The 14514-nt window shown below is 28.6% G+C and overlaps 1 long non-coding RNA gene across 1 annotated transcript; it reads right to left on the minus strand.

Moving 5' to 3' along the window:
* Positions 1-758: 758 nt before the first annotated feature.
* On the minus strand, positions 759-12386 carry LOC136079797 (uncharacterized). The gene is made up of 8 exons (XR_010638232.1): positions 12330-12386; positions 7764-10479; positions 6548-6792; positions 6302-6467; positions 5505-5790; positions 5134-5321; positions 1467-1595; positions 759-1060 (listed from the first exon to the last, which is right to left on the minus strand). It is a non-coding gene; the product is annotated as an uncharacterized LOC136079797 (long non-coding RNA).
* Between the last annotated feature and the right edge of the window lie 2128 nt (positions 12387-14514).

Below are 14514 nucleotides of genomic sequence, written 5' to 3' on the forward strand. Positions count from 1 at the left end.
AGAGAAGGATATATAAAATAAAATAAGGAAAGTACTATTTTATGAGACTAATGTTGGCTATTTGTCCACCAATTTTTCTATGTTTGTTTTAAATCTTGTAACTTTTTATATACTGTGAATATTATAAAATGCTTCTCTTAGACGGATTAATATAACTCAATGAGTATATACACCAATTTTCAGCTTGATATGATAAGTATTTTGATTGCTAGCTTTTCACAAAAAATGCTAGTTTTTTCATTCATTTTTTAAATAATTGGCTAATCGAGACATTTTTTTTTTTTTTTAAAAGTTGATTTTTGTAAATAGTTTATAGAACCACATTTTTGGTAAAAAAATTAAATCAAAAACTCTTTACTTTCAAAAGTTAGCCTTTTCTGTGGAGGACCACCTTAAGTCAATTTAAAAGCCACAATTTAAATATTGTAAAGCATAAAATATTTTAAGTCAATTTGTATTAAATGATGTAAACCATTTAACATAAATATCATTTAAAATTTCTGGGTGTATGAATTACATGGCCGGAATAAGGTCTTACTACCATGTGCAGTTAAGTAAAAAATACAATAAATAAAAGTGACTCAGCATTATCTCGAAGCTAAAATAATAATTTTTAGAAGTATATTAATAACTTAAAAATCATAACATTATCCTAGGTACTTAATATTTTATATTTTTACATCTAATCGCTTTTTTTATTTTAAAATTATTTGTTATACTAGCAGTAAGCAACCCGTAATACGAGTTTGTAATAATTAAATAACAATTTAACTTGATATATTATATGAAAAATATAAATACAAATTTATCTATATATAGGGCTGCCATTGTCCCGGTTTTTCCGCTGAAGAACGCTATGAAAGTTTTAATTAGTTTAACGTTGTGCTCTCCTCCGTAAGAATCGGGACAATGGCAGCCTTATCTATTTAATATAATCCTTTTGGTTTTACTCGCTTTTATTAATCTTGGCATTAAGTAAAGACCATGTAACCTAAGATATTATGTTCTTTTTAATAACAGCATGCACCAGAGAAGGAAAGCCAAGTACAACTTACCATACCTAAATAAATAAAAAAAGATCATTTTGAACTACAGAAGCATTATTTTACATATTTATTATTGTATTTTAGAATAAGTAAGCTTATTAATAAAGGGGAGCATTATTTTACATATTATTGTGTTCATGAATTAGTGACTCGTAAAACATTTCTTAAACATGGTCATAATTATGGTACCAAAAACTACATAAGAGCTTAGTAATAATAGAGGGTTCCAATAATACTCTCTTTTATTAATAAACTTTCGTTAAACCGAGAGGAGACAGACTGTGTTTCAAAGGCACTGTGTTAAAAAAAAGTTATAACAAATTATTATATTCATAACTTAATGACAATGGCAAAAAAATATATTAGCACAAAATAGCTATAGCACAACTAACCATTAAAAAAAGACTATTTTAATGTTACCTCAATAGTTTAGAATCTTGATTTTTTCATAAATGTGAATTATGATTAACACAGTAAATTTCATATCATATAAATTTACTAAATTAAAACCATGTTTCAACAGTAAGCAAACTAATAAAGCAATGGCAACTAAAAAAAGAAAAACAAACAAAAAAACAATTATGTTTGAACTTCAAAAAAAAAAAAAAAAAAACCATTTAATTTTAAGATAATTATTATCAGTTATATAAAAGTTTAATAAAATTTGATTCGTAAAAAAATGCGGTGACTAATATTAGAACTAAAATATATACAACAAATCTGATAATAATCAAATTAATTAAAGTCATAAAAACTAAGTTATTATAATAATCTTTAACTTATCAGTCACGATATCGAAGAATATCTGAAAGTAATGAGAAACAAAAAGTTGAGTATAATAAAAAGTAGATGTACATAAGGTTGAATTTCAATTCAAATATAAATATTAGCACTTATCTGATGGGTCCAAAAAATAATAATTGGTAACTTTGAAAGAAAAAAAAAAAGAAAAAAAAAAGATATGTAGATTAACAAATTCTAGTATTTATATTTTGATACTGATCATAGTAAGATTTATATTTGGTCTTAGTTCTAAAGTGTCTTAAGTAAAAAATAATTAACAGAAATTAAGACCACCCGGCATTGTGACCACTGGGATAACAATCTTGCTTTACACACTGCTAAGTAACACCGCTTTTAAAACATAAAAATAAAAAAAACAGAATATAAACATATATAAACTTTGAACATACTATATTTTATTAACTATTAACATTTACTTTATTACACATGAAAACATACTTATCATAAAGTATTAATTAACAACATTTGAAAATAAATTTGTGTATTTTTTTAAAAACACACCACTATATTGGGTTGCAGATAAAAAGTAATAATAAGAATTGGTTTACCAGATCTTTTTTATTACTTTAACTTTTTAATTATAACCATAGTACTTTCATAGTTTTTTTTTAAGACTTCCTAAGTGAATAGAAAACTATTACGCACCCTGGTTTAACATTATGATTGTTACCAAGGTTGCTTACATCTTCATGTAAGGCATCATATTGCATGCTTCTCAGTTTGCTTTGGTTATTTCTATGAGAGACACTACTCTTCAATTTTAACATATGCATCAGCAGCATATCGCTGAAATAGTTTCTTGCCACAATTTCTAACCAATGTTGCATGTTCAGGGTTGCGAACAAATTATGCCATTTCTTGGAAAAAAAAGTGAATAAGCTCTAGGATCTAAGTTAGCTGACATACTCAATATAACTTCTAAATTACCTTTTGGGTAAATAACTTCCCTGGAAGGAAATTCAATTTGCAGGGCCCTAATTCCATTGATATATATTGATATATCACTGGAATGTAAAAACAATGGAAAAAAATTAGTATTTAGTAAAAAATATACTTATATTAATACTATACTTTATATAGAATATTTTACAAATAGTATATTAATATATATAAATAAGTCTCTCTCTATAGATTTATGCTAAATATATAAATATAAATTATAATATATAATTATATAAACACAAAATATCATTTTTACACATCTCATTTTAGTTTATGTAAAAAAAATATACTGAAAAGTATTCAATGTAATAAGCACAATGTTTGCACCTAAATTGTTGACTTGACTTTAGTTTCTTTTTGAGACCAGAGCAGGAAGAATGATACCAACTATTACAATGATTGCATTGAATTCAAGGAATTGTTTTAGTTCTTTTTTTGAAAAGATCATCAAAACCACATTCCTTGCAACTGCCATTTTGTTGAACTTGGATTACACTACTTTCCATCGTAATATTTTGCAGAGATTCTGAGGTCTTAGGCAATAAGGATGAAGGCTTACTTGTTTTAGTACCAAATATTTTGAATGCAAGCTGTCTGGTTGCAGCTGGTCTGCCACGGACTTTTGGTATTGTGCAATAAAATAATTCTTCAGTAAAAGGTTTTGGAAATGGACACCACTCATTAGATTGAGTTAATGCAACACCATTTGTTGAAGCCTCAGTTGTTTTAACAGTTGATGCAACATCAATTATTGTAACATCAGTTATTGCAAAATCAGTTGATGCAACATCAGTTGATGCAACATCAGTTAATGGAACATCAGTTAATGGAACATCAGTTGATGCAACAATGGCAGTGTCAAGACTGCAATTAACAGTTAGTTGTTTATCTAAGACATAAACATATTTTGAGGAACCTGAAACAACTGCATTGTTGTTTATTTCAAAATGAATTGACTCAATGTTCTCTAAAGCTTTAGAAGCTTCTTCTGGAGTATTATTAAATATAAATTTCTGCAATTAACAGTTAGTTGTTTATCTAAGACATAAACATATTTTGAGGAACCTGAAACAACTACATTGTTGTTTATTTCAAAATGAATTGACTCAATGTTCTCTAAAGCTTTAAAAGCTTTTTCTGGAGTATTATTAAATATAAATTTCTGCAGACGTTCAATACTTTCGTAATTTATTGGAAATGTTTTTTGTGGCTGATCAGCTACGTAAGATGCAATTTCTTTCATTAACAGCATTATAGAATTGAACCTTGAGGAATGTGACAAATTTGGAGTAACACGCGGAATAGAGATGGTAGTGCTTTGTGAAACATTGGCCAAGTTTGGAGTATTAGTAGACAAGAGCCACCTGCATTATTAATACTTAACCATTGTTGATAATATTAAATGTAATATTTAAAATGATAATATAAACACAAATTAAAGTTACTAAGATGGCCAAAAGAGACAAAACCTACCTGGAAGCAATTGTTTCTGGTCTAAGTCTATTTCACAAGCAATACATACCACAAACAAATGATGACAAAGTGGCCCCATTTCTTTTTGAAAATTGCATGAACAATAAAAATCAAGATCTATATAATATGCATTATGCATAGAAGGGCTGGTTACCACAAATCCTGATGTGCTATGATTCCAGTGTATTAAAAGAAATGTAATTAAATAAAAAACAAGCTATAGGAAAGATTATTATAATACAAGCATTACTTATGAGAATTTAATTACTTCACTAACAGTATACCCATTACAACAAGCCATCTCTACCTCATTCTGTAATAAATTAGAAGAATAACGAGTACATAACTTAAAATACTTTTCTAATAAAGGAGAAGATTTGTTGAGTGTAACATTTTTCAATGTATTTTCAAAATCCCAATGAGCAGATTCCATAGATCGGAGAGATGACATACCCAGTAAATTGTTCACTAATACATCCATATCAATTTTTGAAAAAGAAATTAATTTCTTTAGAGTACATGGAAGCTAAAATAATGTCAACAATATGTATTGCTATGATGACCTTTTTCAAAAAAAAAGTTTTAAAACCATGTTTCCACACTAGTGTGGTTTAGGAGGTTCTCCAAAATGCCATTTAAATGCCATTATGGAAGAGTTAAAGCAATTTTTTACTATGAAATGCCCCTTCTGAATTAAGTTGTACTGGATAACAAGTTACCAGTAGCAGGATACAACTTGACAAAACTAGTATATTAACATAGTATAACAAACATTATTTTAAGTATATAGACAAGTATAATAAACTTTTGCACACAAGAAAGAAACAAAAAACAAGTCTAGAAAACACAAATTTTTAAAAAACTAAACCTCTCTATTCGATTATCTGTACGATTGCTAAGGTGACGTACATTTTTGCGACCAAAAGCTGTTATAGAATCTTTATATGGTATCCAATTTTCCACAATATATTGCTAAAAACATGGTATATCTTTTAAATTTTCAATAGCTGAATTAAACTCCAATTCAGTATTGACGTTTAGCATCTTTTGTGTATACTAAAAAAGGTAAATGATAGAAAAAATCAATATACAAACAATAATATTTATTAAAATCAGTTATCAGATCAATCATTGAAATGCTAATTCATCAATAAAAAATCTTGAAAATGTTTTATAAAAATCTATGAAAAAGCTTTAAACTCTTATAATTCATTTTGAAGCAAAATTATAAAAACTTACAAGACAACAAAACTCATTCTGTGTGTATTGCACGTAGGACATGGAAATAACATTTCAGAATTTTAACGTTATTCCAACATTTACTAATGGCATTAATTTCTGCTAAATCTTTGTCTACAACAACACATTGTGTATTTGATAAATCATTGCATTCCGCAAAATATTCTAGAAACTGTTCAATGTGGATTTGGTCTTCACTTGTCATTATGGCAAATGCAATTGGTTGTCCAACGCTATCACAATCTTCCACCAACAAAGTGAACAGAGGGTAACGATAATTATTTGTCTAAAAAACATATTTATTCAACATTTATAAACACAATCTAGCATAACTACAATCCCTGGCATTATGGTAAGGAATTAGATATGTAAAACACAATTACATTGTACTGAGAGCAAAATTGTCAATCTGTCAATCAGCAGTGCTTTATCTCCACACAACCTTCATTTGAATTCAACACTAAACTTGACTCTATTCAAAATGTCTTGCTTATTAAGGACTTTTGGAAGGCATTAATAAGGCTTAGAGAGTGAGATTTTTTTAGTTCATTTTTTTAAATTTTTATAAAATCTGGAAAATTTATACAATTACTATTATTAAATCTTTAAATTTGTTTGATTTGTTTGAGATTATAATAAATCTTTTTTTTTCAACAAATCATTTTGTTAATTTATTTATAATTTGGTTTAAACCAAGATTATTTCAAACCTATCAATCCTGTTTTTAAATTTTAATATACTAAGTTACATGCCATAAGAAGTAAAATACAGAGATATTTAAATTAATATTTTTGAACCTTATAAGTGGCCATCTGAATCATTTCTCCATATTTGTAGAACAATTTTCTTTGCATATCTGTTTGAAAAAAAAACCTTGAAATTGATGATCTTGTGTTTCTAAAAGGCGGAAATGAACATTTGGTAATGCAAGTGTAGAGCGTAGTCTTGCAGTCATCGTTGAACCTAATAATACAAAAAATATTAAATAGAATGCATTACAAATAAAATAGTAACATATAAGGCATTAAACTTCATTTATTAACCTGATTTTACAAGGACTTTTCGATTGTGCATATCTTTAACACACACAGCTAAACCTTCCTTGTGTAATACTTGTGAAACAAGACTAGGATTTCCATTTACGGATAACATGTTATCAACATTTTCAGCCAGCTTCCCCGAAGGGCGACGTTGTTCTGGATATAACCTAATCAATTCTAGAGAAACATCATGATTGTGGTTTAGTTGACATGTTTATACAACAAAGTTACTCATGACTCGATTGAATCTGTAATTATATAGATAAACTGATTCATGAAAACATAAAATAAAACTTTTTGTTACAAAGCTTTTTTCTAGTTTCGAAAAGTACTTTTTGTAAGCAAAGTGTTTTTCTTTTCTTTTTGTTTTAAATTGTAATAGTTATGGCCCTACACTTGTGTAGTTTAGACGGTTTTAAATTTTACAGAGCAGGAGTAATATATTTATTGTGACAATCAATAGATTACCATCCAAGTTATAAAAGCTCTTCCTACACATAATATATGTCCCATGGTCAGATAGCTTAATTGCCACTGTACCTTTGCTCAGTCAACAATGTCTTTGGATATAATTTATGGTTTATAACAAAATATAGCATATATAAATAAAAAAAAACAAAATAAAAATTTATCCTAAATGACCTATGGTGTTTATTTATTCTAAATGACATATGGCGTTCATTTATTTTAAATGTCCTATGGTGTTAATTTATTCTAAATGACCTATGGTGTTCAGTCTTCTCCATTTAAAATTTACTGCCAGCGCACGAAAAAGCGCTGGCCGGAAAGTCACTATTTGTCTGACGCGCGCAATTTAAAAAAATATCTGTTTTTTGTACTTCTTAATATAGAAAAAAAGAACTTTTTAATGAAAAAAAAAAAAAGATTTGTTGCAATTTAAAAACACGCTTGAATATTATTGGCGAGCGCTAAAAAAAGCACTGACCAAAGTTTTGGCAGACATGTGGGCGAGCGCAAAACTGCAAGAGCGCGAAAGCGCTCACCAAACGGAGAAGACTGGGTGTTTATTTATTCTAAATGACTTATGGTGTTTATTTATTTTAAATTACATATAGTGTTTATTTATTCTAAATGACGTATGGTGTTTTTTTATTCTAAATGACGTATGGTGTTTATTTATTCCCATAAATGACCCATGTAGTTAGTATGTATTCTAACATGAAATTCAATAATAACATTTATAAATCAAAATTCTTACACAATGGTTATTTGCACAGAACATCCATTAGCAAAAGTATGAGTCTAAAAAAAAAGTAACACAAAAAAAACAGACATTAACACTAGAAGCCCCAAGGTGCATTAATTGATCCAATCACGACTTTGATACTTTGGTGAAGCTAAAATTTTAATGTTGATAAAATGATATTTTATGACTTTTATTATTTACATATAATTTACTGAAAAGCGGAAAAACACATTCAGAGATGCGACTATAAATATTTATACCTAATAAACCTAAACTGGATCAATTGATCCACCTTGTAGAAAACGTGCATATACATACATTGCATATATTTGACAAGAACTTTACACAAACAGCTTTCTTACAATTTGCACATACTGTTGATGTCAGATTACGTTTGCAGTTTGATTTTATCTCAAACGAGTTGATTATTGTGTATTACTGTTGGTAGCTAATGTGGTATTACTGTTGGCAGCAAGTAATTTTCGGTGAGTAATATTTGCTTCTTTTAACTGTTCAGATAAAGTGTAAAGAAACTTTCGTCTCGAAATTTTTTGTTGTGTAACTTTTTTAAAAATGATCCAAGCGTTTACACCGGTTAAGTCCAGAATATTGAAGTAAACAGTTAGCGGCCAGCGTCGGCACCCAGATTTTGCTGACATTAGTCTACACATTGAATCTAAGATATCAACTCCACATTTGTTTGCATTGTAATAAAGTATTCCCTCTGGTTTCTTCTTCCCATCACTTTGCTTAGTTGCCCCTCTATGAAGTGTTGATAATCAAATTACAGTTTTTTTTTTTTTGCCTGGTAGACAACCAAGTTCAATGGTCTATTTATGTAAAAATTTGAATCGTAAAGTGAAAGTGGATTAAATGCTGGAATTTCTTTTCTACTATGTTTAACTGTTCCAACAATTGACATTTTCTTTTGCAAAAGTTTTGTTGCAAGATCGACACTTGTAAAAAAATTATTTTTAGTAACATTATACCCGCTGCCAAAATAAGGTTCCATTAGTGACATTACCTCATGAGTACCCAAATTTTCTACACGGCTTTCATCTTTACCTACATACGGTTTGATATTGAGACAATATTTATTCTTTAGATCAGCTAAAATCCAGAATTTGATTCCGAACTTGTCCGGTTTATTAGGCATATAATGTGTAAAGCAACATCGAGCTTTAGTTGGGAACAACTGTTCATCAATTGTTAAAGACTCCACAGGTATATAGCATTTTTGACTGTTTTCTACAAATCTTGCCAGCACCCATGACATATAAGCAAATTTATCACTTAACGTATATCAAATCTAATGTATTTCATGTCTTTAAATCGAGAACGCGGCATAGTTTCTATAAAAGATTTGTTGCCATATTTTCAGACCAAAGGAATTTAACTGGAAAATTTCTTGCGTTCATGCATCTGCGAAGATGTATTAAGCCTATGAAAGCATCAAGTTCAATGTCGCTAACATTCCATCCTTTATTTGATAAATTGGCAGATAAAATAGTGCATTTTTTGATAAAGCGTGTAAACCCTTCATCCATAATTAGTCTAAATGCATCAATAGGTGTCAAAACAATACGACAATAAGAAGTTGTTCCGCTCTTGGCAGTAAACACATTCTGAGTTTGAAATCTTCCAGTTACCTCAACTTTTGACACAATAGTCCATTTTACGTCATCTCTTTAAGTTTTAACAGTTAAATCATTACTCCCACCGCATGAGTTTTCTTCTACATCATCATTGCTCCTACTTTCTGAATTGTAAATAAAAGTATTAATTTCATCACCATCAGAAAGATTATCTTCAACATCTGCCTCGTCATTTTCTTTTGTTGAATCTGATTCATCACCATTGTCAATTTCCAAGTGTTCTTGTAAAATGAACAAACACTGTTGCGCCAACACACGTTTTGGACATTGATATGTAACTGATTGGTCAATTGAAAGAGGATGTGCTACAACAGAGGTTTTTGATTATGAAGCACCATCAGCGTTTGCTGAACTTAAGCGTTTCATTATAATATCATTAGCTTTTACGATATTTTTCTCCAGGGCAATATAGTAGTAAGTTTCATAGTGTAAAATAGTAATACTAGTGTACTGTGGTGGCAGTATATATATACCATATATGCAGGAACAATATTTTATTTTATTCGTTAATATTTTAATTTTATTTCATTTTTTTTTCCGTTTAAATAAGCTGTTTAAATAACTTAAATAATATGCAAGTAATCCAGATTTAGGCAAATCATGCTACTAAACTTCTACTTTAAACCTATGTATATATATGTAGGGTGAAAGAAATTTATATATTTTATATAATTTACATCAAAATTAACAGTTTTAACAGTTAGTTTCATACATTTAAACAAGAAAATAAGTCTAAATGCATATAAATATTAAGTCGGATCAATTGATCCACTTTGGGGTTTCTAGGTATATAAAAAACCTGGGGCTTCTAGTGTTAAAGCTTATAGCTAAAGTTTGGAATAAATAAAAACTAAATAAATCACTGGTAGGTAGGATTTATACACAAATAGGCTAGGTTATATAACATTGTGAAATAACTAAATATAAAAAAATATTAACTATAAACATTGTTTTGTTATTACGACTACCTGACGCTTTCCTTTTCCTTGAGATTTAATTGCTCCAGAATGTTTACACTCCCAGTTTAATGACTGGTACTTAATTTCTAATGGGAGCTGGCTATTAGGGAAAACCTAAGAAAAGCAAAGAAAAAGCATATTCTAATTATATTATAAATCAAATAAATTTAAATGATCTTAATTAATGATCACCTAATATAAATCCAAAAAAATGTAAAATTTTATTATTTTATTAATCAGATATAAAAATTTATATATTCTTGGTGATGTTTATAACCCACTACTAAAAAAAATTAAGAACATATCTAAACTTTTATTTTTTCAAGAGCCATAAATTGCTCTTGTTAAATTACTTTCGGGAAGTGTGGGCCTACTGCTACAGTATTACAATTTTAAAATGTAAGGGGCTGCATAAAACAACTTCCTTGGATATGCGATATATATGTTGCAAATATTATAGTAGGGGGATATACCTGATATAAAATAATATCTCACTAATAGATAATATGTTAATCGCATATACCAGTAACGAAAATAATTACAGAAAACTCATGGTTATTCATACCTCCATAGGGAATAAGAATTTACTTTGTATAACCCAAACTTCAAATAAGTGCATGAGTCTATTAAAGAAAGTTTGAAAATGAAAACTGTTTCAAATAATCGGGAACTTTAATAAGTGACCATTCTAATAAATGGAAGTCTACTGTAGTTTCATTAAGTGTGACGAATAAAAAGATATAACTTAAAACTTTAATTAAACTTTTCTGCTAACTGGTTGATGTTTATAAACAATGCATGCACCTGTCATAAATCAATAGAATCATTAACTTTTACATTCCATAGAAGCATTAGAAGTACAATGCATATACAAGATGCATATAGAAGCACTAGCTTGTGATGACACAAATAAAGGGACTTTTAAATTTACATTATAATTTTATCATTGTGTTATCACGAGTATTTAGACAACCAAAATAGAGTAAACATTTAACTGTATACTAACACGACCTAAAGTTTCATTTCAAAAAAGATAACATTTCAAATACCTCATATCAAATTAAAAATCATATTATATAAAAAAAAATCATATCTTATCTGAAATTTCAAAAGACATGTTTTTAAAATGGTTTATGTTAATGGTTATGTTAAAAGTTTACAGTTTCCTTAACAACTCTGTGTGATTTACAATTTGGTTTCGGAACAAACTATTCTACACCATTTGCCCTATTAAATCTGACTGAAAATATTAGAAGTGCTCTAGATAAAGGATTGTTTGGCAGTGGTATCTTTATAGACCTTCGAAAGCCTTTAATATCGTGGATATTAAAATTCTATTTAAAAAACTAGCTTACTATGGCATGAAAGGAGTTTCAAATTTCTGGTTCAAATCTTTCCTTACAAATAGAAAACAGCTTTTGTCTGTCAACTGACGGAACTCTAATATTTGTGATGTCACTGTTGGTGTGCATCAAGGATCTGTGCTGGGTCCAACACTTATTGTTTTTAATCAATATAAATGATTTATCCAAAGCCATAAAATTTTGTAGAGCCCAACACTTTGCTGATGATACAACACTTTGCTGATGATACAAAACTTTGCTGATGATCTTAATGAATCAATCAATAAAATAATAAATATGTCAACTATTATCTAAAAAAATTCTGCAACTGGTTAAATGCTAATAAAACTTCTTTAAATACAAGTAAAACTTAGTTGATTATTTTCAAACCAAGGTTAAAAAAACCTCATTGCCAATTTAAAATAAAATTAAATGGGAAAAAACCTATCCCCTAAAATTTGCTAACTATCTTGGAATAAAGTTTGATGAAAGTTTAACGTGGAATGATCATATTAATTAAACAATAATCTAAATAGATGCAATGCAACTCTTTCTAAACTTAGACATCTTGTTGACAGAAATCCATTAAAATCTATATATTTTGCCTTATTTAGTTCTTACCTCATTTATGGTTGTCACTTACACTTAAACGTCTTCCTGTTTTTTTAGAAAAAAGCTATACAAACAATAAATTTTTTACCAGATAGCTCCCACACTAAAAATTAATTGGAAGATCTCCAATTAATCAATTTTTGCAATTAAATAAAAATTGAAAACTGCTTTTTTTATTCACAGTTTCATTAATGATAAGATACCCTCTATCTTTACAGAATGGTTTACTCCATTAATACATGCCCTTAACCCATCTAATAGGATGTCTAAAAGAGGCTAATGGTGTGTTCAAGCTTTAGATAGAAAATGTTATGTCCAACATTCCTTTAAAAACTCAGCAATTAGCGACTGAAATTTCTTACAAAGAGTCCTAATAGTTCTTCATTTTTGTAAACTAGATAAAAAAAAGTTTAAAAGAAAAGAAAAACTTAAATTCTTCTTCTTAAACTTACTTAGTCTAAGTCTTAGAGACAATAGTTTTCAATTAGTGTAGGTACGCGTAAATGCGGATTTTACAAAACCGTTTTTTCGGCCAAATTCTGTGATACGCTTTTTCAAGTTTGTTGAAAAGTTGCATGATATGAACTTGTTTTGCTCTGTTATTTTTTAGAAATATGTATCAAGATAGATATTTTTTGAATACTAGAATTATGGAACTTTAATTGTGCATCGATTTTTTGATGTTAAATTTTACTTATTGTGAATTTGATTGTTATTAAAAATTTGCTTGTTTTTTGGACATCAAGTATATATCGAAAGAATGCTGGTTTATTTTTCTAATATATTCTCTCACCTTTAAAAACCTTTTTTCTCACTACCTGTCAAATTTCATTGAAAAAAAAGCATACTCAGACACTTTAAAACTCTACTCCAATTAGGTAAAATTTTGTTGTTGTTTGGACATCAAGTATATACAAAAGGAATGCTGGTTCATTTTTCTAATATATTGTCTCACCCTTAATAACCTTTTTCTTACTATCTGCCAAATTTCACTAAAAAAAAGCATACTCAGACATCTTAACATTATACTCTAATTAGATAACTTTTTAAGCTTCAATAATGCGAGACATTCACAGTGAGGGGTCGTACAACTAATAACAATAATGATGTTGGATATAGAATATTTAATTGTACTAAATAGTTGTAATAAATTAAATTTTTTTTTCTGCTATCATTTTTCTGCAATTTTGAATTGTCGCAAATAGGCATTGACTCTAATACAGAGTGCAATACAGTTTGTAGAAATGGACATACTTTTTTATTATTTACAAAAAATAGTGATTATTCTCAAATCATCTCAACATGTAAAAATCAGGTTAGTAGTCTCATAAATAAATCATTGAATTGGTCTAGAAATTATAACAGGGCTGAGGACAGTGAGCGTTTTTTTGAATTTTGCAATAAACCTTTTTAAAGCCATATATCAAGTTTGCCTAATATTGTATAATCAGGCTTCTCAGATGTTTCATATACCAATATGAATGATTCATCTCCTTTAACTAGTTGAACATCAACATCTGCAGGTTATAGCAAATGAGACGTAAATAAACATATATTTAGAGAGAAATTAGGCCCTATAGAACAAAAACGAAAAAGTAGGTTATCTTACTTGTTTTCTCGGTTTGCCAACTCTTACAAATAAACAAGATAGCACTATTAAAAGCTGAATTAAACAGCATGCCAAATCAATTACGTGTTCTAAGACAAAACGTTACACAAAAAAAAAATTAGTTTAAGCTTTAAGGGCAGAAATACCAGATCTGAAAAAACACACACAAAAAAATAAAATTATAGTGAAGAGATTTGTCACTTTAAAGCTGAAAAAAAAGCTTTAAAATTAAATAAAAAGCATAAGTTAAGGCAACTCAAAACTAAGCATAATGCTGCTGTTTTTTACAAGTAACAGGGTAATTGCTAGTTTGGAGAATGATTTGCTCCAGATTAAGGAGGAAAGAAATGTAATTATGCCAGAAGATGAAAAAGCATATTCATTACAAATAAGAACAATAATTTATAATTATGTTGTTGTGTAATATACCAACCGGTAACATTCCATATATAATGACCATCAAAGTACTGTTGAGCAAAGAGCTCGTGAACTTGGCAGTATTTCAGATTTGCAAGGAGCAGAGTGGACTATGCATAATAATAACCCTACTCTTGGGTTTGATGCTACAACACAAGAAAGTGTCCA

The sequence above is a fragment of the Hydra vulgaris genome, chromosome 04 (assembly GCF_038396675.1).
Source record: "Hydra vulgaris chromosome 04, alternate assembly HydraT2T_AEP".
Lineage (NCBI taxonomy): Eukaryota > Metazoa > Cnidaria > Hydrozoa > Anthoathecata > Hydridae > Hydra > Hydra vulgaris.